This window comes from Ascidiella aspersa, chromosome 1 (genome assembly GCF_963924565.1).
Source record: "Ascidiella aspersa chromosome 1, kaAscAspe10.2, whole genome shotgun sequence".
Lineage (NCBI taxonomy): Eukaryota > Metazoa > Chordata > Ascidiacea > Phlebobranchia > Ascidiidae > Ascidiella > Ascidiella aspersa.
The window spans coordinates 20,580,031-20,605,156 of NC_139447.1; the positions used below are offsets into that span (position 1 = coordinate 20,580,031).

The 25,126-nt window shown below is 36.1% G+C and overlaps 1 pseudogene; it reads left to right on the forward strand.

Annotated features, from left to right (window-relative positions):
• Window positions 1–1,479: 1,479 nt before the first annotated feature.
• LOC146168222 (uncharacterized) lies at window positions 1,480–2,512 on the forward strand (annotated as a pseudogene).
• The last annotated feature ends 22,614 nt before the right edge of the window (window positions 2,513–25,126 follow it).

The window sequence follows — 25,126 nt, forward strand, 5'->3', positions numbered from 1 at the left end:
CACGAAATAAAATACATATTTCTTATGCTATTTTTGTGAATGTTTATCATTAAATATTACATCAGCGAATTAATTTGGAAAAAAATGATTTCAGAGGGTTTCATGCTACGAAAAATGTCCTACTTATAGTTGTCATGCGCACGTCACCTTTGGTCTGAGAAGACAAATGTAATTCAAAGTCAAATTCGATGCGCGCGGGGAAAAATTTTGTACAATTTCGTATAGTTAAAACAGTTAAAAATATTAAGCATGCTGGCTTTGTGTACAGTTTGTGAAAGAGTTTGCGGGCAGGATGATTTTCACTGGAAGGCCGGATCCGGCCTGCGGGCCGAAGGTTGCCGACCTCTGTTTTAAGACTTATGTAACGAAGAGAACAACGTGCTTACGACGCTTTGGTTACAGAAACGGGATAAAAAATGAAAGAGAGTTTTTTAAAAACATATACCAAGAAGTAAACCCAGATTGCGGTAAGCAGATCAGTTTGAAGTGGTAATGGCCAAAACAGTGTTAGATTGCAAGCGCTCTTTGCCATCACCTGGATCGAATGAACACTCACGACTTTTTACGGGGCTTAGTGTATATATTTCGCGCATAGACACCTTAAATAGAAGGACTAGTAACTCGCACTCTCGGGTTACGAAACTGGGGTCCCAATCATAGACAACTTAAATAGATATGATCCCAATATTTTATGTTATTATCTCATCTGAACGTCGCCAATAACATGAACAGACTACTCGCATTATGCTGTTAAACATGGGCGCCCGCACAGGGGGGCACTTGCCGCCCCTGGAATTTCAAAATGCGATTATTAGTAATATTTGTAAGTGTGATATGTATTTATTATGAAGGTTAAATATATTATACTTTATTATCCGTTGCCCCCAGCGGCGTACCAGGGGGGGTTGGGGCTCTTGCCCCTTGCAGGTGGCGAAAGACGTGCTTGTAATTTAGCGCGAGTTCCGTTCATGGAACTTAGGAAACTACGCTGCTGATAGTCGAATTATGTATGTTTCTACCACAATTAATCACACATATTTCACGGTCTTCGTTTCTTTTTTCGCTTGAAGTTAACGATTGCACACTGTGATTTCGCAGCTGGTGCCTGACAGGATTGTCGACGACGCACGTGTTCGCTTTGCGTCTAAAGGTTCGCTTTTGCTGGTCGTTCTTTGGCTGTTTCTGATAAGTTTTTTTGTGACGTCTTGCAACCACCATTCTATGACGTCATACTGTCACTGTTTTATGACGTCATTATTCATGAACGTCAGACGGAAGATAGGGGAATTCCCTAAGTTGAAAATTTGGGACGACCCTGATAAAAACCTAATTCAGATCAACTCAAGAAAATCCTGGAAGCTCTAGTAGCGGAAAGTGGTAGTATCATTTTTTGTATAGGTGATAATTGTAATTCAAATGTTGCAGGTAATGGTAAATTACATGGCCCTGGTACAGTCTTCATTGACGCTATAAATTATTATGCTTTCCTCGTTTTTGACTATACCGTACGTTTATTCTTTTAAAAACATAAGAATTAACTTGATAACGGTGCATGTTAAGGAACTTTCTTTCACAAAAGATGGAAACACGTATATTGCACGATGGAAGGACATAGAAGCACTGTACAATGAAGCGGGTCGATATTCCGGTATTAACATGCGTGATGACTGTGGTTAACCATGGAGCAAGAACTGCACTAGTTTCAAGAAACTTAATGAAACTTGTGACATTATAGCCTCTCATGCATGGCCAGGTGGTCGGTGTCGGACGCAGAAGCTTATCAATCAAACTGCAGAAGCATTTGTACTGTCTCCAAGAGCCGTCGAGGCCGCAGAGTTGCTACTGACTCAACACAACTTCATCTACGTTCTACCTGGTGTGTTTGCTGGTGAGGCCCTTGAAAAGTTCTTTGGTCAAGCTAGACAACGAAATGGAAGTAATTTCTATGGTGAAATTGTAGATCAAGACAGCTGCAAAAACCAAAAACCTCCATGCGTTTTTCAAATATGAGTCAACTCCGTGCGAGTCTCATGATGCGCCTTGCACCTCTAACATTTGCATTGATGATGATCAATTTTACATCACCATTGCTGACACTGAAGACCTAGTGCAATCTAATGACAGTGTCAAACATAAATGTATTTTTGTAGCTGGATATTTGGAACATAAATATCGAGCTAATATCTTGCGTATCGAAACTGAAAATGACGACGACCATCGGATTAATTCGGAGTTTCTCACAAACTTAAATAGAGGTGGACTAACTGTACCTCTACTCTGAACAGTGCATTTCGTACACTCAGCCTATAAACTGCTTAGTAAGTGCAACTTGCATTGCTGCCGAGCTCATCGCCATGCTTTGCTTCTTATCGATATTCCAATGGTTGTAATTCAAGGAGCATGTCTTACTTTATCAAACATTCTTTTAAAAGCATTTGTGCTTGACAACAGTGACAAAGAAAGACAACTCGGCTGTTTAAGAAGAAAAGAAAAACCCTCTACTAAAAACTGAACAAGTATCTTTAGAATGCCAACAAGTAGTTTGATTACTCATTTCTACAAATTTCATTATGCTGAGTCCCTTGAAATAACATTGTCCTAGGAATTTTTACCTAAAAATGTTAAATATATATTGTAGAAAAATTAACTTTCAATTGTGTTATTTCATAATTAACTAAGTTGTTCGTCTAAGATATATTTCTGTTGAACTATCCAGGCTAAACTGTCCATGTATAAATTTTTTTTAATTCAGTCACAGGGTAACATACTGTGTGTTTCAGTTGCTTGAGAAAATATGCAATATTTTGAGTGATTTTGCGCTATTTTTATGTGATTTGACCTTTAAATGACCTTCATATGACCTCGTAGAAGGTTAAAAGTATGAAAAAGTAATTCCTCACCCTTCAAAACCCCCCAAGAGTCACCAGAATGAAGGTTCTACCATGTATTTGACACAAATTATGGTGGGACCCAAGTTACAACTTGGCTGGGACCCAAGTTTCAGATACCGAGCATAGAAGATACCAGTCCTTCTATTTAAAGTGTCTATGATTTCGCGTGACAATTTTAGTCGCGCTCAAAGTAAGACGGCTCTCTTGTATACAATTCAGTGTACTAATGGAAACAATTCGAAAACTTAAAATATAGGCCTCTATTATTAAGGCTTTCGCGACCCAAACTGAATGGTCCCGCGACCCAAATTGGGGTCGCGACCCCGTATTTGCGGACCCCTGCCCTACAGGGCCCACAATTACAGCAATAAATCGCCCAAACAATTTTCTAACATGTGTACATTATACTAAAAAAAAATCTCCCATATGTTTAACATTCTTAACAACTGTCATTTGAAGCAGTTGTGTACACTGTAATATGTCAAATGTCCAGGTTGTTGCCAAAACTTATATTTTTGCCAATAGTGAGTACAATGCAACACTGCACACAGAAGTCTTAAGCAATTCGGTCCTGTTTTTTCAAGCATTGTTGGGTCTTAGGGCTTATTTTTTTACTAACGTGATCTGTAATGCAGTCAAACAATGTACCGGTACTGCAAAGAATACAAAGTTACTATTGACTTAACGAATTCTTGACAATTACACTGTGCATAACTGCATAACCTCGCTGAATATTGGCCTAAAGTTGACCTTAAGTAACCCTTTAGCGCATTTTGTGGACGGCCAGCACGTTTTACAACGTAATGTTATACTTTTGAAACTTAACGCATTTAGGGAAATTGCGAACTCCACACCAGACATTACACGTTGATCGCTCGCCCAATAACGCTTGATTGACACTTAATTATTAGACGAACGTTATCGCGAGACGCGGTAATTGGTTGCCTGGAAAAAGGTTACATTTAAAGCAAGCACTGTAAATTGGTCGCCGCAGCGACAGGCCAACTTAACACACGCGTTTGTGCAATTAGGCGCAACAATCCGCGATAAAACATTAAATTATATCGGTTCCAATTACCCGAAATAAACGGCAGAATTGGATTCGAATCCCATCTGGATTCAAATCCAAGGATTCGATATTCTTCTTTGGACATCCCTATTCGTCATCAATTTTTGATATGTCTATTTTTGTAATCACGTCCCTAAGGATACTTAATATGCAGTACTATTTTCTCTAAACCTAATTTAAATTGTGTGGAAACGATAACTGTCTTAATATTACGATTATTCTTTTCTGCAAATAATATTATCAACACCCATTAAGTAATGTGTCGATATACCGGGAACACACAATAAAATCTAAAAAGCAACAATACCTAAAGCAGAAACATCTATAAAACTGTAGTGTTAGGACTAACGTAAAAATAATCCCAAATACGCAGTAAAATCCAGTATAGCTTAAGAGCTTTCCGGCGCCGTCAGGGTGCCGCTGTTTTGGCACCGGATTTTTGGTCCTGTTTGGGGTTATTGGTGGGTAATGGGTGGGGTTAGAACATGGGTTAGTGTCGAAATTATTAGGGGAGTTAGTGATACACTTAGCGGTGGGGTTTGGGGTTAGTTAAAGTATTGTTTAGGCCTGATTTTGACTTTTTAGGTCTTATTCCGACGGATTTAGGAATTTTCCGATTTAGACGGTACTAATACCATTAAGTATTAGTCCTTTTATGGCCTTATTCCGAATTTTGTTTTATTCTGACGTTGGTTTTGTTCTAATCTCGGTCTTATGGCTGGAGTCCGGATTAGATGTATTGCTTATTGTGTTGATATGTTTATTCAATTGAATAAACGGATTCTAAAGATGCAAGAGAAAGCACCAATATAATACTATTAAAGATGGTTTGGAAGCGTTTCCAATTACCAGCAAGCTCGATAATTGAAAGAGAAAAGTTAGAATGAACAATGTTGCAACGTTTTAAGAAGGTTCATCAGTTCTGGTTGTTGATGGGAAAGAACAAGTTTCCGGATTTGGAAAACGATTTGATTTTGCAACATCTGACAGCATTGGAATCGGAATTTATTTGATATTTTCCTAAAATTGATGACGATGAGCTTGATTTAATACGAAATTCATTCACATAAATTTTGATAAATTGCATGATGAGTTTTTAGAACTCAAATCGGATTCTTGCGCAAGAGATTTAATCCGGGAAAAATCCATTACTGAATTTTGGCAAATGATGTGTAATTGCTATCCCAAAGTGGCTGAGAGAGCTATTCGAAGTATCCTACCGTTTCTCCACTTATATATGTGAATCAGGTTTATTAACTCATTTGCAAATGAAAACAAACAGAAAAAACAGATTGAACGTGGAGAATAAAATTCGCTGTGCTCTTTTCAAATATCTTCCACGCATTTATGAGTTGTCGCGACAAAAGTAACCACAAGCTTCACACTGACTGTCAAATACATTGGCTCTTATATTTTGAATATAGTTTTTGAATATTAGAGGCTATAGAGAACATTAGAGGCTATAGAGCTTATAATCAAGAGTTTAATTTCTGTTTTAAGAATTAGGCCTACATTAAAATAATAATGTAAACGATATTTTAGCAAACTAAATATGTAGGTGGGAATTAGATTGGAATACCGACTAAGTTTATTTAGGTTTCAATTTTTTTTTTTTTAAATTAACGAAAATCAATTGTTTTACAACAGCTTTGCATCCAAAACAATTATAATATTAGATATTCATGGACATGTAAATACACGTGAAAACATTTCTATTATTTTTTACGTTAAAATTGTATTTCACGGTCGTAAAAATGGTAAAATGCTCGTACTAAACATTGATGTAGTCCGGCATTCTACAGTTTTGAAGGTAGCTGGAGGGTTGCAAATTCAGAAATAAAGTGAGCTTTTTTCAAACACTGTTATTTTCTTTACCTATACAGGACACTTTTTAGAAGCTAGCAGCATTTTAGAGATGTTTTTCGGGGGTTATTTAACTATTTTCCCCGTCTATCTGCCATATTCCAAGGCTAAGATACAGCTACTCGATCTGCGTTAAAAATATTTTTATCTTTTTTTTTTAGTCAAAATTAGTTTCGTAAAACAACCATATGGCCCTCAACTGAAAAAGTTTATTTAAAGAAAAAACGCACATAATATATCCAATTATTAAAATATGTATGGTTAGAAGATGAAAAATTTGTTAACAAAAACTTGGGTTGTGTGATTTTTAATGAATCTAATCATTCTACATATAAAGCCAGTGATGACGAATAAATGATGTAAGTTCGTCATAGAATTATGAAGGTGGCAAACAGGAAGTACTTTGAGATAAATGAATAAAAATTTATTCTAGGTTTATCCTGCAAAATGTAGGTTTGTGAAAATTAAAATCTAAGGTTTTCTATAAATTTTCGCTGGCAACCCCGCTACTCCCTTCGACGTCATTCACCCTAAAGAAGGCGACTTGAAAAGGTTGCCGAAACGTTGTAGAATAAACATAATTACCATAGACTTTTAATATTAAACAACAATTTGTATATTAGCTTTATTATGTTAGAATTTAAATAATATGTGTCGAATCTTCGGTTTGCTTAGGCAAATTTCTCAAACATTGGAGAAATCTCACTGAGGATCAATCTCTTTAAATCTAATCTGATAAAACTACTGAAATCGGTACTACGACCATTAGGTATTAGTCCTATTTTGGTCTTATTCCGAAGTGTGTTTTATTCTGACGTTGGTGTTGTTCTTTTCTTGGTCTTATGGCTGGAGTCCGATATACCTATTTTAAAATATTGGTCAAAATATATTTAAAAGATAGCTATATAAGCAGATGTAATGAATTCTAATTTTAACAAAACTCGCAAAGTAAACGCCAACGCAAGATAAAGAAAAGCGGTTAACCTATCTCTTACGAGCGTGCTAGGTTTAGCGCCGTCTATCACAACAAAAAACAGTCAAGCGAGGCGACGTCGCCGTGCGTCAATTTAAGTGTGCCAGACCAGCGCGCTAGCTTACTTAATTTGTTCATGCAAAGAGGTCTTTGCGAATTGGCTGAAAGTCAATATATAGCCTACAGAAGGGCTTCTCAACCGTGGCCCTCGGCCCCCCTCGGGGGACACGGGCATAATAGAAAAGGCATGGTATTACAAATCTTCTGTCGTCAGGGTAATGGAACCGATATATTTTATTTGTTTTATCGCGGAAAGTTTGGATTAACGCCGCCTATCGCTGTTGCGAAACAATTACTGTGCTGCTTCAAATGGTTCTAAATATGCCGCGTTAGCGTTTTTTAGGGCGGCTAACTGGCTTATAATCTTCGCCTTATCGCCCTAATCATTAAGTGTTTGTCAAATGCTGTAGGGCGAGAAATCAACGTGTAAGCCATGTACATATATTTCCTCTTTAAAGGGCGTTAAGTTGCAAAACAAACATTTAATCGTAAATCGCGCAAAGTTCGCTACCGGGTTACTTAAGGTCAAAACAAAACATTGTTTTTATTACACTGACTATATGGACAAAGTGTTGGCAACAACCTGGTGTTTCTATATATTTTATGTTCTTATTTAGTTTTCGTGTAGTTATGCACTTTAATTTAAACAACTTCTTTAAGTGGCAAAACGTATAAGAGTTCGATATTCTGGAATCGTTACTCTAGATTGGAAACCATATTGTAAACTCTTTGTAGAAATACCTTTTGATTCAACTTTGCAGTTTCTTACTCGCCAGTTAAACTTTCTAGAATTCTTGCTGAGAGTAGGTTATATGGGTAGCATGTCGCGAAAAAGTACAAACCTTCTATTGGCGTGAAAACGTCAGGCGTTACAAAACACAGACTTTCACTTTTACGACTGCAATAAAGCTGCCACATGATAACAAAAGTATTTATCATGTGGCAGCTTTATTCATTTTTTTATGTCTGTTCGAGATTTGTACTCGCTAGTCAGAAAGAAGGTCGTCGTAATATGCGTTTAATTCGCAACTATTTCTGCGAAAGTTGAATTTTCTGATCTTGCGTGCATAAAACGAAATCCACAAATCATCTTGACGTATGACTATGCCATTAGCTTAGCTCAATGCAAAACAGACCTGAATAAAATACCTTGACGGAGTACAGGAATGAACTTTGCAATGAATACCAACTAAATTAATTTAAAGTAAAATAACCGGTTTGTTAAATTATTATAAAGTAAAGTGCATTTATTTGTTGGAATGGGATGGTTTACACCACTAGCGGCGTTGCGTGAGTCAGATGAACAGTTGCGAGCGCCTATCTTTTACAATAGTTATTCGTTGTTTTCAATTACGTGTCTTCGCGCTTTGTTTTTGTAGAATCTATTGTGAAGCTAATTATTCGTTTTAAGTTAACTTTAATTAATATCTATAATCAGTCTTTATTCGCAATTTCTTCAAATACTGGTAGCGAGAAGTCCTTAAACATGTACTGTTACAACTTTAGTTTTGTACTTAAAATAGGGTTCCGGTTAAAACCAGGAAGCATTTGCGTCAACTTTAAATTATAAATAAAATATAATTAAAATATTTAAGGCCAGCTAGTTGCGAACAAAGCTGAAATAAGCATTTTTATGAGGAAATACTGTAGTTTTTTGTGGTACTGCTGTTTTTTAACCTATAACTTTGCATTTTGCAAGTTGTTTCATTCACACTTTTTCACAGTCATTTTAATTCGAAAATATATCTTTTGTGTAGGATGCTAAACGACATTGTATTGCTTGTGCATTAACTTAAAATTTTCACCAGATATTTCTTTTGTACTCAACATTAATTTAACACCTCTTAATACAAGATACCTCACATTTTAGGAAAATATTCGAGTGATCCACATCCTTTTAAAACAACTAACTATTTGTACTGTTATACTGTTTTAAAATAGGTGTAATTTTGTAAATATTATGTGACCCCATGTGGTTTTACAAAAGTTGAATAAATACTGGAGCCCTAGAGCAGACACTATCATGCAAGCTTGTGCCTTTGGCTGAAAAATCAGGCACTTGCTGAATTCCAAAGAATATTTTAGCTACAGATCTGAAATCTTGCATCTTGACAAAGAAACCGTATATTTGTGGAAAAACGCCAGAACAATGAAAGAAGTTTGTTAGTTTCCAATGTTACAAACAAGTCACAAATGAATCTTATCATTCTTCAAATAGTAGTCAAATCTCTAGATTAATATTGTACTGATTTTAATATGAAATTTAGTAAAATTTTTTTTACTTCTGGTTTTGCGTACTTCAGGATTGCAAAGCATCAATTTAATTCGCAGCGTTTTGATCAACTGTATAATTTTGTTTCAAACAAGCAAAAGTGTTGACTTTATGTTAGGTGTGAACTGTTGTATATGACATCAAGAACATGATTAAAAGTGTTTTTTTAATGCAGGCTTGTTTGAATTTTTCCTCGTAGAAATTATATTTCCAGATTTGTCTGTTTTGATTCCAAACCTATAAAAAAGGTATAAATAATTTTTATAAGATAATGATTATTTGCTACAAATACAACAGTATAGCAACTAAACAAGTGTATTTTTTGAATTATAGATTATTATTTATTTCAACTAAATTAAACACTGTTAAAGAATCTCACAACTTAATAAAAACTGCATATAACAAACTAATTTAATCAGCGAGCACTACAGGTAGAAAATAAACTTTTACCTGTTAACTCACTTGGAAAGCAGCATCTGCTTAAATTGTATTCCAGTACCAGTTTCTTTAGTTCCATAAATTGTTAACCTAGGGAGAGAATGCATAGCAGGTTTAATATTACCAAACAAGTATTTTCTAGAAGTTTACACAAAATTCTCACTAACTTCAGAAAATTATAAACAACATTAGTAAAAATTGACCAATATATCTAACTTTATTTTGGTAAACCCTTTCACTTGGTAAATGCATGTAAGTTCAATGGGCGCTCGTCTAGAATCCTACTACAACGAACATTATTTGGGTTAGCTTTTGGGTTTGGGTGGGTCAAGTAATAGTGTTAAATAATAACACTTGACTCACCCAAACGCTAACCAACACCCTGACCCAAATATTGTGCATTGCTAAATAATTATTTAAACGTTGTGGTAAGATTCTAGACCAGCGCCGTTCAATGCACTACTGGATCAATGACTAGATGCTTACCCCAAAACATACCACAGCCACCTTGACAACCAAATTTCTCGAGAAAGATTTTCTGAGTGTGACAACAAGCTAAAATCGTGAACTAACTTAAATAACAATCCAGTCTTTGATTTGGGGAATGGAAAAGGCGTAAATTACAACAATTTTTTGCCAGAACAGTTTGATGACTGGAAAAAGCAATATTCACATACTTGTCTTTGCGATAAAATTAAAAAAAATGGTCTGATAGTGACTACAGGGATAAACTTAAAAGTTAAAACGGTCAAAATGTCGCAAACGGCCTTACTAACGGAATTATCGAACAAATAGTGCCAGTCGCAGACCTATCGCCATTGTGAAAAATGCGACTTCATCTGAGTCGGTCCGCGCAACCCCTAGTGGTGGAAACCATCCCATTAGTTTAATGGCTGTATTTGTTACTAACGTGAGGAAGTAAAACTAGTGAAAACACGTAAATACAGTGCTAGGTATTTTTATAAGCAAGGGGCCACTAGGGAGAACCTATCAAAGGAGGCCACGACTTAAGCATAAAAGGTTGAGAACCACTGGCCTACAGCTTACTAAGTCGTTATAAGACTTACATTTAACTAAGACTGAAGCTGCCTTTTTAGTTTTATCACAGGGTTTGTTTTTATTCTAATTAGTTTAGGTTTTATTCCATCATAGATGATATTGCGTACTAGTTTTTAATAAGTGGTAGGCTATATCGGAATAACCAGGCGTTATAGATGATTAGCTTACCCTGTGGCTAGTGTTGTTATAGGCCTATAGGTTTTATTGTGTCTTCCCTTCTTTATTTTTTAAATTCAAGTACGGTAGTCGATAGCCTAACTAGCAATTCTAAGTAGGCTAATTATGTAGTTTATGTATTCACACTTGAGGTGCAACAATTAGGCTATTACAAAATTCAAACAGCTTCTCTTGTAATTAAAGGTAAAGTTTTTTTTCAATAATTCTTGGATTTTGAACCTCACAATGGACGTTTAAGTATCTACCTGACAATTGAAGTCAGTTAGAAAGCGCGTCCGTCATCTTGGAGAGGACCAAAAGTGCGTAAGATTAGCATTACGGCTTCTGGAGAAAGGTGTTAGTAACATCGTTTTCCGACTATTTATGAACATATATTACCTAAACATGATGGATTTGACATTTGCCAACCATATCATTTGGAAAAGGAAATAACTTGAAATCGTCTAGTTAGCGCAACAATCTGCATTTTAAGGACAGGATTAAACAAGTATAAAAATTCCCCACTGTAATCCCACCAAACTTTATAAAGATAGCAAGCGTTGTTTTTGATAAAAAAACTGCTGCTAGAACTTTGAATATTATAGTTACCGACCACAAGTTATTTAAAAAAGAGCAACTTCTGGCCCAAGGTGACTAGATTGGCCATTTTCTTCATTGTTTTTTTTGGAAAGTGCCTGGCTGCAGATTTTTGGTGGCTTTTTATGGTTTAGCTTATTACTGATGATTAAGGCGATTATTTTTTGACTTAAAAAAAAAAGTCAAAATTTTGTCAAAATTTATTCTAATCAAAATCGATTAAAACTGCACATAAATCGTTTACAAAATTAAAAGAAATAAATAGTTAGTTTTTTTAAATTGACGTTCAGTTGAAATTTTATAAAAAAATAGTTTCGAGTGATATATAACAACATTTTATCTTCATTAGAGCAATATACGGTATACGCGAGCCGACATAATTAACCACCCAGGCCTAGTCACATTAGGTTTAGCTCGAACTTCGTTTTTGCTGTGCATAGTTTTTATCTCTGATATGGACAAATAAGTACGGCATTTCTTGTTTTCTTTGGCATTTATATAGTTGTTTGTTTTTTTAAATCGACAAAAATATCAACCTTGGAAGCATTTTCATGAGTTTTGCATAACCCGAAAAAATAATTGATTTGTGTTTGACAGGTAGTCAGTAAAACATCAAAAATGTGTGGGTGACGACGCCAAGGCACTAATGCAGTACTTCAAACAACAATTTGTCGTTTAAATCAATGTATTTCTAATAGGTCACATTTTCGTCAAAAGAATATTAGGTCAAACTTTCTCATTTTTTTAGCTCAAAAAACAATCGCCCCGCTGATGATAGATAAGGTTTAAAGTGGTTTAGGTAGCTCTGCCTCTGTGGCTGTTATTAGGTTTAGTCAAATAATTTTGATTGCAGAGACACACACCTAGATATTTGGAACTAACGGTTTACAACAAAATTTTCGAGTGAAGCCTGCAAGTAATTCCACTTAAGCTGCCCAGTGTAGCCTAGTTATTTTTAAATAAATATCAGCATTTTAACAACATACGCAGAATTTATGACAAATATTATTATTCATGAATAACAGTGCAAGTTTTTTTTTTTTGTACGTAACTGGTTGATTTGTGTATCTTAGATTACTCAGATTTAATGATATTGGTGTGTGTTGACCTGTAAATATTTCCAAGACATCTGTACTGTGAAAAATAAAAAACAAAACCTGCAAAAAAACATGTAACCACAGAAGCGAAGTGGTACATTCTTTATATTAAGGGGAAAGAAAGGGGAAGAATCAATGCAAGCAACATATTTATTCATACATTGTGTACCGTACCACTTTTGGCTCTTGGAATATGTAATCAGAACTACCGGTACCAAGAAAAAAACATAAATTTTAAATTTAAATAAATGTGAATTTGTTATATTTTTACATTGTTTGAATCAATATTTGTCACCCAACAAATTGGTTCAAGGGTTATTGACCGTTGGTTTACAACATCTTGTTGAAGAAGAACTGAAGCCAACACGTCCAATACAACTTTAATTTTCATTTGCATTATTTACTTATTTATTTTTATTACTATTTACATGGTCTTGCAGTTTAATTGATATTTCTAGCAACCAAAGTATATTAGGAAATTACTATGTCCCTTAGAAGCAATTATGACGTCATTACCATCGAGTTAATGATTGTGTAGAGGGCATGATTTATTACCGACTAAGACAGGGATGTCCAACATTTTATTATAGTGGGCCGCATTGACACTTGAAATAATTTAATGGGCCGCAGAACCTATTAAGTTTCAAGATTAAGTATTGGCTTTTAGAGTTATAACGGGTATTGGCTTAGTATTGGCCTTTAGAAGTATTACTACTTGGGAGTGAAAATGACTAGCGGGCTGCACAAAAAATTCAGGCGGGCCGCAATGTGGCCCGCGGGCCGCAGGTTGAACATCCCTGGACTAAGAGCTTTTGTGTTTACGGTTCAATGTACGCTGTATCGGCTTATGTGACAGAATTATTGTCTACGTCTACTCGCACCAAAGTGTGAAGTGCTTAATGGTCTGTTCCGCATTTTCTCTGTGCGGTCAGCAATTGGATTTGTGTACTTAAGACCGCTATCCGCTGGAAAACTAACTCTTCTTACCTATCGACTTGTGCTTTTTACAGCGTTGATTGTTTGGCCGCTCTATAGTTTGAAACTGGTTGTCGTTTATCAGCTAATACAATTCTAATCACCAGAACGTCTTGTGACGGCTCGCGAGTTAGATACGCACCTTAAAGTTGGAGTCAGAACAAAAGTGTCAATTAGAATACTCTTTGTTGAATAAACTAATATAAGTTCAACTACCTTAAACTCGTGCCCCACAATTGCATGGTGGTCTGTTAAAACGTTTAAGGCTACCACCAAACTTAAAGTTTAGAGATGTTGTATAAGATCTTGAGAAATTTACTTATCTGTGTGATTTGTTTACTCGGTAGGAGAAAAATGTTGCTGATTCACTGATCCACTGGTCCCCACTGGGTTGTGAACCACTCGTCCCCATGGCGGCCATTTGCACTTGGCATGGCCTGAGTTTTTACAAATAAACCACATTACATAAGTATTTTGCTCTAGTCGAGTACAAAATTCTTTAAAATGCGAACATTTTACTTTATTTCCTCAAAAATCGTTTTATTGTCTAAAATCTTACAGATTTCCGTCTTGTTCAAAAACTCGTAGACTAAGATGGCGTTGCATCTCGATACCACTGACAAAATTTCAAATTTACATTTTAAATCAGTGGTTCTTAACCGGGCGGCGCCAAGCAATTCTTAGGGGGGGAGCTCTAATTCAATATTCAACTTTATGTTGTGTTTTAATGATTTCGTTTGGCGTTCATTCTGTTTTTATGATGTCCTATACTTTACATTAAAATTACACGTGTCGTGTAGTTAAGTGACTGAAAAAATAGTCCATGAATTTGCGATTTGCGAGCTTCGATACTAATTTTTAATAGTTTTTGGGTTGCTGGACTATAATAGCAACTTTTACCGGTTGATTTGGGGCTAAGTTTAGTCAGAACAATATGGTATATATGTAAGTTGGGCACATAGGTTGGCCACTTGGGTAAGTGGTGAACATGCATTATTTTTTGCCCAACTTTAACATTTAAATTGTAAAAAAGTTTAGCACAGATTCTCTGTGAGTACCATTGCATGTTTTTTCGAAGATATAACGGCCCTATTCAAACTATAGTTTGGCTAACTTATAATTAAACGATAAGCGCGGTTCAATGATGGTTAAGAGCCACTGTTTTAAATAGAAAGGGGAAAAAGCTCCCGAGCCACTGGTCCCACATCTCCCCTACTTTATATAAAACGCAACATATAAACTTTTTACGAATTAAACTTGTGATATACCGGTAACAGAGTTGCTGCTTGTGTGAAAAATAGTAATTATTTGCAGAGTTTTTGTATTATAGATAAGTCAATTAAGCACTTAAAACACCATTTTCTTTTCTTAAAACAACTCGGGACTCGAGTAAAACTGCGTAAAACTACCCGAGTCCCGAATCCGACATGCGCAGTATCAAATTTTAAAACTGATATGGCCGCCAACTGGAAATTGTAAAGGTGGAATAGCATATGGTGGATCATTTTCCAACCATGTATTGTGAGTGTGTAGAAGTGGGTTTAATTATAAGAATCATTAATGTATTTTGCCTCGGTCAATTAACCTTTCTTCTACAATTGGGATTATCTGATTCTGATAAAATATCTCATGGTTTGCTGCTGGCGCATTAAGCCAAAACTGTAAAGGTTGTTAACTGCAAAACTGTTTATTGAATGTAAAGCGCTTGCATATAAAGGAATTTCAGAAGAGATCTGCATAAAGAAGGCAACACGTAACATACGTAATCAAATAGTTATTTGTTATAATATAATGCGTAGGCATACACGTGATAAAGGGCGTTATCAGCTAAGCTTTTTCTCTCGACTCTTTTATACACGGAAATAATATTGTTGTCCCAATATGGCTTAAACAAAAGCCCTGACTCCATATCAACAATCAACAAAGCCACGTAACTGGCCAAACGCATTTTCGATTCTAAAAATACCGATGTGTTGACAATAAGGCGATTTCAAAACATGCGTTAACATTAAACGGATGTACGTCAGACTCGCACAGCTCTCGCTTAGCGGAAATTTGTGTTAGAAGGCCTACTTTGCAAATCTCGCTAGAAATTTCGACAATGGGCTTTATATCGAAAATTTCCATGACAACATTTTAACATCGATAACAGCGATAAAAAACGAATTCTCTGTGATCATAATAATGTGACGTGATGTGCTGCTACAAATTACTCCCACTCAAAAAGAGACGCCGGGCTGTATATATAAGCACGGCTTTTGATTGTTTTTATCGTTTTTGTCTGTGTTAGTTATGTTTTGTTGTTGTGGAATATTTGTGGAACGTTGGACGCGAAATTGCGAGAATTATCCGATCACTTGCGTATTTGTGCTTTGTTTTTGATTCTTGTTTCGTTGAGAAATTTTCTCTTGTGTGCTCTGTTGGCACGAGTTTCTTTCGTCTGGCAACAAGGATTTTGAAGTGAGCGTTCGCTGGTTGAAACGTGCCACAGCAGTATTTCTTTCGCTTTTTTGTATCCAGGAATTTGTGAATCGGGTGGGGAATCCCCTGTTCGGTGCTCAACAATGCTGATGTCACCGGAAATCATTGGTTGCGACCGCTCGCCGTCCAACGTTTTGTTGTCAAATTTTCTGAAATGTAAAATTGTCCACCAGCAGAAATGTTGTCCAAAATATAGCGGGAGTATGTTGTTACAACACTCGGTATTCAGGTTATTAATATTTTGGTTATAGATACATATATATTTTACTAATTTCAATCACAAAATTTTCACTTATTATTACATTGGCGATACATTTAGACATATTCTTTATAGCAATAATACATTTTCTCAATTTTATTATATTTACGATTAATGTAGCGACTTATATTTCATAGCGATTACACTTCTTTTACTGTATTGACGATAAATACAATGATTAAAGGTTATAACAATTTACAACAAGTGAACATTTTTCAGTGCTCGAGCAACGTCCATTTTTATTGAAATTGGTTTCATAACTTGATTTTGTCGCGGCAACTCAATTTCCCCAAGTATTTTGTAATTGTGGCCGCATATAGGCCTAGGCGGATAAGACAAATTTTCTTATCGTGGAATGGTAGAATTAATCCCCATAAAAAGTTATTAGGGTCAACGTAGCAAGAACATCATGCTAGCGATGGAGCTTGTGACAAGCAAGCAATACAGGATATTTAACGTTACCGCAAAATTTCGTAACGTGGAATACATCGATGGGCACTAAAGTCATTGACAGTTTTGTTTACATCGGTTGATGCTGTGCCATGTATACTTTAGAAAAGATAAAATGTTATATTTATCTTGAAACGTAGAATTCTGCTATACGTTTCGAGGGGTCGGATTTAGTACTGGCGTCGAAATACGCTGGCTTACTGAAACACCGCTAATGGGGTTGGTCGGATGCACGCTTTCCGACTTTTTCCAAAAGAGATCGAGTGGCACTAAACCTTGTAAGCCAGGCACGCCTTCGGCGTAAGATTACAGACGAACAAGCTATCTTAGAGACAGTGTAAGCTGTCCTTAATCGCATACTTTTGTAATCCTGTTAATTAGAAAGTTTTTGCGAGGGCTTTTCGCAGAATTGGTTCATGAGATCAAAGAATATCAGACGTTACAGTGTACACTCGAGATAATCAATTTGACTGGCTTGCGTTTTAAAAGTATCTGCGAATCCCTTTCCAGAAACGCTGTTTGTTTTAGGGAGGGAAAATGCGGTTGGAAACGAGGTTAGTTCCCATGTAGAGTGCCGTTAAGGAAATTGCTTGATTTACGCCCTTTTTTTTAATTGGGGTTGCATTCGGGAAGCATGAAAATAAGTGAGGCATTGAAACTATTAACATAAAACATTTAACACATTACGAACGTGAGTAGGGTTTATCCCTAAAGTCGTGTTTATAGAGTTACACGGATTGAAGCATATTTTTCGCTTGTGAATGAATCAGTTTGCTTTTTACGAGGTATTTTCGACTCGCGTGACTTAACACGTGCTGCGTATATGATACAGAGTTTCCTGAACTGAAACCCGAACGTACCAAATGTTTAAAACAATTTGGACATTACACAAAATTATTTCGTGCACAACAAATCAAATATTTTAGATATATGCATGCTTTGCAAAAATTCAACACATTTAAATGGTGAAGAAAAAGTAGCATAAACAATTTACAGACCTTTCCGTCGATATTTTACTTATTATATATATATATATTTTTTTTTATATTTTAAAAGTATAATAGATTTTCATTGTGGAGTTAATAGCTAGTATTGGGGCGTGCATCACCGAATCGTTCATTACCTGCTGGGTAATCTCGCCTAGCGGTTTGATAGGACGCGTTCTCTGTGTATTATTAAACGGATGATACGATCTCCAAGGCGGCCGATAATTGTTTTGCGGCGCGCGGTTAATCCTATCACTGGTTGTTGATCGATGAGCAGTCGTAAGTTCATTTACCTTAGCGGTTAAAGATGCAATTGTGTCTGGTTCTGGGATCTTTTTGGGCAAGGCGCTGTTTTTCTTAGATATATCATGGAATTCGTCTGCATATTTTCCTAATTCACGCAATGATTTGCCTTTTTGAGCCTGTATAGTAGGCCGGATTATTTCTGGTCATAAGTCTATAAATCTGCTGTGTAATATAGCTTTCGCCATTGCGTCTCTTTCGGGATCTAAAGGGCAAAGGCACATTAATCTACATAACAGTGTAGAGGGGCGCTCGTTTGGTTCTGCGCTAAGAGCGTTAATTCTGCGAAGCCATTCAGTGGAGCGGGTTCCGAAGACGTGGCTTAAAATAGCCTTTTTTAACGTGGTATAAGGATTTTCAGCAAGACTTGCTTCTGCAAGTTGTATAGCGTATTTGCTAGACTGCTCTGCCTTAAACGAAGCAGCGAGCAAGGCGAACCGGGTGTTTTCATTAGCAATTTCATTCGAGTCATCAAACTTATCCAAAAACACAAAATATGATTTAATGTTAGTACTGGACCAAACTGCAGGAATTTTTAAAAGCGAATTCCTTAAACTACCAATGCTAAGTTCGTCATTTCTACTGGAATTGGAACTTGAATCATCATTTTGTGGGCATAAACCTGAAGTAGATGGTATGTTATCATTTGCGGTCGGGGGTTCATTTTGTAATATATTCGCATTTTGACTTTCTGTAGAATCAGTTGGATTTTGGGTATTAGTTAAAACCTCTGTGCCAGGGTGGATCTTTCTGGTTGTTCAGTGGAGGCCATTTGAGCTTTAGTTTGGCTGCGCGTAATTCTAGGCGTGGGCTTTAGCGTTTTATCTTTCCTTTTATTGGGCAATTTCAACGTAGCTTTTTGCTTTTCCAACAGAAAATGATGCTACGTTGCGCGACATGCACTATAATTACAAACATGCACTTACTAATTTCGACGACCTTCTTGTACATAAGATACGCGGAAATAAGAGTTCGTCCTCAGTCTTCTTGGGAAAATAGTTTGCAGGTGATTCGTACGGAGTAAGGCACAACTTTTCTGAGCTTCGTTCCTCACTCGGGGCACCAATTTGTAGAAGTGGGTTGATAATGAGTTCTCATTAATGTCTTTGCCTGATGAATCTTCCCTATACTTCTTCATTTGGAGAAGTTGCCGAGTATTGGTCATTAGGCTGTTGCCTATTCCTGATATGTTTCCACACTGATTCGTTGGCATGAAAGCCTTAGTTCTGAAACACTCGTATTTGCTTCTGGGCTATTAGGCATTTTTATTGATTCACCACTCTGTTTTATAACGAAATCAGTAGGAAAATTTCTGCGAAAGAGAAAAAGGAAGATACGTAATCGATTCTTTCATATTTGATTATATAACACGTGACAAAGGGCATCACCCGTTCTGCCTTCTTCTAGACTTTTTTTGACGCGAAAATATAAACTTTGCGCAATGTTTAGACCAGGGGTGGGCAATTATTTTTAACCGCGGGCCGCATGAGAAACTTAAAATGCTGGGGCGGGCCAGGTCAAAAATAAGATCCCAAATCCACGCAATATGACGTCATTTACTCTGACGGGATAAAACAAATAAGCTAACGAATTTTTTATTACGTTTGTAGTTAGTAGTGCTAAAATTTGCAATTTATGTCTAATTTAAAGAAGACGTCGCGCAAAGCGAGTTTTGCGGGAAAGAGTGTTCAAGATACCGTAAATCTCCCTTGTTTTTTCTTATATGCATTTAGCAAAAATAAGCCGCGGGCCGGATTACATCGCTTGGCGGGCCGTATGTTGCCCAGGTCTGGTTTAGACAATAATAAAATCCTGAAATTTATACAAATGACAACAATGTAACGTAAACATCTGAGGAGGTGTGGATCCGATTAATGAGTCTTCAATTATATAATTGCCAAGATGAATCGACCACACTCCTACAAGATTTGAGATGGCCTGTCTTCGTGAGGCCATTCAGGTCCAATTCTTTCCTTTAGTTCAGATACATGAACAGTCAATTTTTGCTGTCTTCAGTCAAAGCTGTAAAAGCCTCTCTATTTTATATTGATTGAACACGCTATTTATAGACGAGAATCAGTTAAGAAAATTTCTGCGATAAAGAAAGATTTACGTCATTAATTCTTATAATACTTAACAAAATATCACGTGATAACAAGGCGTGGTCTAAACCTTTTTTACACTTATTTCTGACGCGAAACATACAAATTTTACGTCAAAATGCGATTGCGAAACAGCCTCTGACTCCAGTTAAATGTCAACAGTTTGAAAATCACACAACCGGGGAAACCGACTAATGTTCAGACCGCGGTGTTTTGAAACATATACAAAAAAACGGATGTAAATACCTTGACGCATAAAAATTGGTGTCAGCAATTTGAATTTTTGCAAATTCGCTGCAAATATTACAATGTGGTTGCAAGAAATCTACGTAACGGAATTTTACCGAAAACTTTCCGCTTATCGTTTGCACATTGGCTGCAAGGAGTAACGCAAACATTACAATGTGGTTGCAAAGAATTTAGGCCATAGATTTTTACTGAAAATTTTCCGTTACGACACATCGATTAAAAACAAAAATTCTCTGTGTAAACACAATATGACAAAATGGCTTCTACACATCCAAAGCAATATCTGGTACTAAAAATATGCCGTGTTTACCACACTAGCGCTTTAAAACATATGTTTTTCATTTAAACGGATATGTGTCAGAAACCGCACAGCTCTCGCTAAGCGAAAATTTGTGTTAGATATGTGCGTCAGAGTTCGCACAGCTCTCGCTAAGCGAAGATTTGTGTTTTGAAAAGATTATTATGCAAAATTTGCTTGAAAATCGGCAATGGGTGTTTAATATATTTTTTCCATGACGACACTTAACGGCGATAAAAACGAATTCTTTGTGATAAAACAATGTGACGCTTAATGTGCTGCTACAAGTGAATGAATTATACGACACACCTATAAGTGAATTGCTGAATAACGTTATTTTAGTTACGTAAATTGTCGGATACAGGCTGTAGAGTCAGGGCCGGACTCGGGACTCGACAAAACAGCACATTTGACCAGTGTCGGACTCGGGACTCGTGAGTCAGACTCGGGTTTATTTTTTCGGCCGGAGTCGGACTCGGGTTATTTTTAACCGACTCCGCAGCCCTGGTTGCCAGTTAGGATTTTTTAAAGCCAAATTTGAAAATTTAGGCTTTTTTGGTTTTATCTAAAAATTCCATGAATGTTATGTGAAAGAGACACAAAAAAAGAAATTCAATTTACTGGCATTGCCATTTATGGCATTTTTTGGATTTTTTTAGATACGTTTGGCTTTTTTTTGGCAATCTGGCAATCGTGATTAAAAGAGCCCCCCCTTCAGTTAATCCTTACTACTAAATGCTGCTGTAAAGGCTGGTTCACACTAGACGCGTTAACGTCTAGCGTTAGCGTTAGCGTCTGGCGTCTATAACGCCGTCCAGTTCACACATAACGGTTGACGGTGACGGCTGGCGATAAGCGGCGGCAACGGTTGATCGCGTTTCTTCCGCGCGACGTTTGACGCAAAAACGGCGTTCACACCAGCTGTGCGTTTGGCGCCAACGCGGCGACGAAGAAGTGTTTTTATCTTGCAAACACAGCGGGATAGGAAATGGATCATCTTGTACTGAAAACAGGCTTTGCCAAAGGCAAAATGCTGTTATCCACAGAATGTAAATGATGCATAATGTTTGTGTTATATTTTTCTTTTTCTGCATTATCTTTGCTACATATGAACCTAGTTCTTTTCATTCACTGTTTTGTTAAATTTGTTTTTGTACTTATTCAATAAAACAAACAAAGCTTTTGCACATTTTCATGTTTGATAAGCCAGAAACAGCATAAACATTGGCTAATAATACAGAACAAAAAATATAATGAGGTAACAGAACACCATGAGTACACACCATTAACACTTGGAATATAAAAAAGTACAAAAAAGCATATAAAAATACAAGACACTATACATTGCACAAAAATGTTTGATACAGGATAGAAAAGAGAAAATACAAAGAGGTGACAAAACACCAGGAGTATATGAAATTGAAAACAACTAGACTGTACAAAAGTGCACATAAGCATACAAAAAGTGCAAGGCAATTGAAGCATAAGCTTTTTCTTCAGGCAATTTTCTAAGGCTTGATGCCACGAATTGTCCAAAGTGAACTCCTCATTTTGTTGCCCTGTATTTGCTGCTCGGATTTCCCCTCTGATTTCTCCCATGGTTGTATATGTTAAGTTGAATTGATTGAAACCAAACAAATATAAAAATATCATCTTCTGGTGTAGCTTCATCGTGTGTGAAATCAATAATTGGACTGGAGGTTTGGGGAAAGTTGCCAACACTAACAGTCCTATGAGAAACCACAGTTGTTAACAGAGCACATTTAAAAAATTTCTATTAATTTTAAAAATCACTCACACTTTATGCCTCAAATGCTCTTGCAAAAATTTAAGAGCCTCATAGTGCTCCCACACTGGTAGATTTGCAGCAGCAGCACCACTTTTTTGTGCATTTTTATTCTTCCTCTTTTTTTTTAGCAAAGCGGTCTCTCAAACTCTTAAAAGTTTATCTAAACTAAAGTCTACAACACAACACCAAAATAATTAAATCAAACCAACATTATTGCACCTTTCATCGTGTCTTTCATTCTTTTTGCGACACTTTTTCAAAAAAAAAATATTAGGGAAAGACAAACTGTACCCTTACCATAAATAAATATTACATAAACCTTTTATCCTCAAGCAAACTCTCTTCAGTCTGCAAGTAGTGCGGCTGACGGAAAAGTTAAATCTGATTTAACTTAGCCGTCAACCGTTTCAAGCGAAAAAATCACGCCGTCACGGCATGACGCCGTCTGGTGTGAATACCATTAGAATAATGGCAAAAAAATTAAATATAAACTTGGAGCTCGCGCCCCACTAAGAATTTGCTAGTCTGAAAATGCCTTCTTTTTTTCTAGCACATAAGGTTCTTAAAATATTTGCATTTTAATTCTTTCGATGTTTTGCTGTATTCTTAATATAGGCACATTGCGCACTGTGACCTTATCAAACTATAATGTAACTCACACACCGTTCTATCTGTTTTTTTACTGATATCTCTAAAAAACAGTATAAAGGAAAGATCTTTTATTAACGTTTTTGTAATTAAGTAATTAATTTCCAGATGTAAAATGATCTCCTGAGCGGAGTATAAATGTTGTTTAAACAAGTTATCATAGCACTACAGCAGAACAAAAACAAAACGAATAAACGTTCGGTTATGCCAGATTTTAATCAGCAATTTTGTTGCTTATCCTTTTTAAATTTGTGTGACCAAAGACAAGCAACAAATCCCTTCAGATATCAATAAGTTGGACAATTGTACATAAGCTGTCAGATTTAGCAAGAAGACCTGTACCACACAATGCCCCAATGCGCGTTTCACTTCCTTCTCATGAAAGTCTTTAATTTTCCCTGATAAAGTTGAAGATGTTGGTGAATGAAGTTAATAAGAACAAAACATAAGTTCAAAACCAATTATGTTTTCCAGACAGATTTAAACAGTCTTACTATAGATGCATGTTTTTCAAAATAAAAGTCACAACTGCTTGTATTAGGATTAAAATAAAACCACTTGCTTGAGATTGATGTAGTATTAAGACACAACAGAAATAAAACTTAGACAACCTACAGTAGATGGTCGTTTTTTTTGGGTACAACAGTGGTGCTACCAAAGAGATTATAACCATGAGGACAAACTCTCACTTTTGCCTTTTTTATTTTGCCTTTAAGCAATGCATTCTACTTTCGACAGCCGTCACGGTCTGATTTACAACAAGAAAAACATCATCTTTTCCATTTAAGCCTGTTATAAAAATGTACGCCTTTGGCGTAATTTGTTGTTTAATGACCCCTAGTCCTAATTTAAACCGTTTACTGTTTACAAAATTGACTTGGTAGGACAGGCAAGGTTATCACAAATTGCGTGACACTTTCTTAGGACCCTACTGTACATTTTTGAAAGGTGTAATACTGTTAAAATGTACGCGATTGAGCTATGTCGTTGATTTCGGGGCCCTTTCCATTTGGTACGTAGAAAGTAACGCAAAAAACGGTTTACAAATGCCACATAACGTACCAAATCGATGAAGCGCCTTGGTTTCCACTTCTAGGCGTTAAGATTTATAAGAGGAATTGCCTAATAAATTAAATTAATACCACTTAGTTTGTTGTAAATCTCAAGGTGCCAAACTCATTAAACTTAACTGTATGGCGGTGTTAATTGTTAACTTCTTAATGTAAATGATATAGGTATTTTGCATTGTACACTGTACAGAGCCTATTACAGAAAAAGCAACTTTTGGTAAACCAAACCCATAAATGAATTGGCTTTAGTGTACAAATTTTAGTAAAAATTGTTGAATTCCAAATTTGATGAGTGTGCTGCAAATTAAAATTCTTTTTCGAGGGCGTCGCAAAAAAGTATGCGAACCACTGCCTTGCATTACTATTGCAATACAAATGTATCTATTTCTATACTACTGTTTAAGATCCCAAATTTAGCGGTGGGGCGCAGTGGTGCTATGCAGCTTGCGAAAAATTTTTTAAAGTGCAAATTTTGTCTGCCCCTTGGTGGTAATTAAGCTTAAAAATTAGTAATTTGCCAGCTTTTCTTACATAAGTAAGTTGGAATAATATTTGGTTGTATACCAATTTAATTTAAATAAACAAATTTGCTGTGCTTGGTAAATGGTAACAGCCATTGCTCATTTAGGAAGTGTTCTTTACTCAAATATATCCTTATCCTAAAGAATACTTTCCATACAGTAATTTTTCTTTAGTATGCCAGTGTTCAGTGCGCAAATTAAATTTATGCCATACTGCTACTCTAAATAGTCTTCTATATACTTGTTCCAGTGTTACAAATTAAGACACATTGAAATTGATACCATAAACTGAAAATTAATACCAAATTCTTTGAAAACATCGTTCAAGCGAAAATTTTTTGCACCTCAGTTTGCTGTGTGTAATATTAACCTCAGTTTGCTGTTGTGTAATATTTAGCAAATATTATTGGTGGTGTGATGTTTGTGCGAGTGAAGCAAGCAATTAGCATTTGTAAGGTAGTTACATTTGGAATCAGTAGTTACCAAATGTCACTTAATTCTGTTAATAATTTTGCAAATT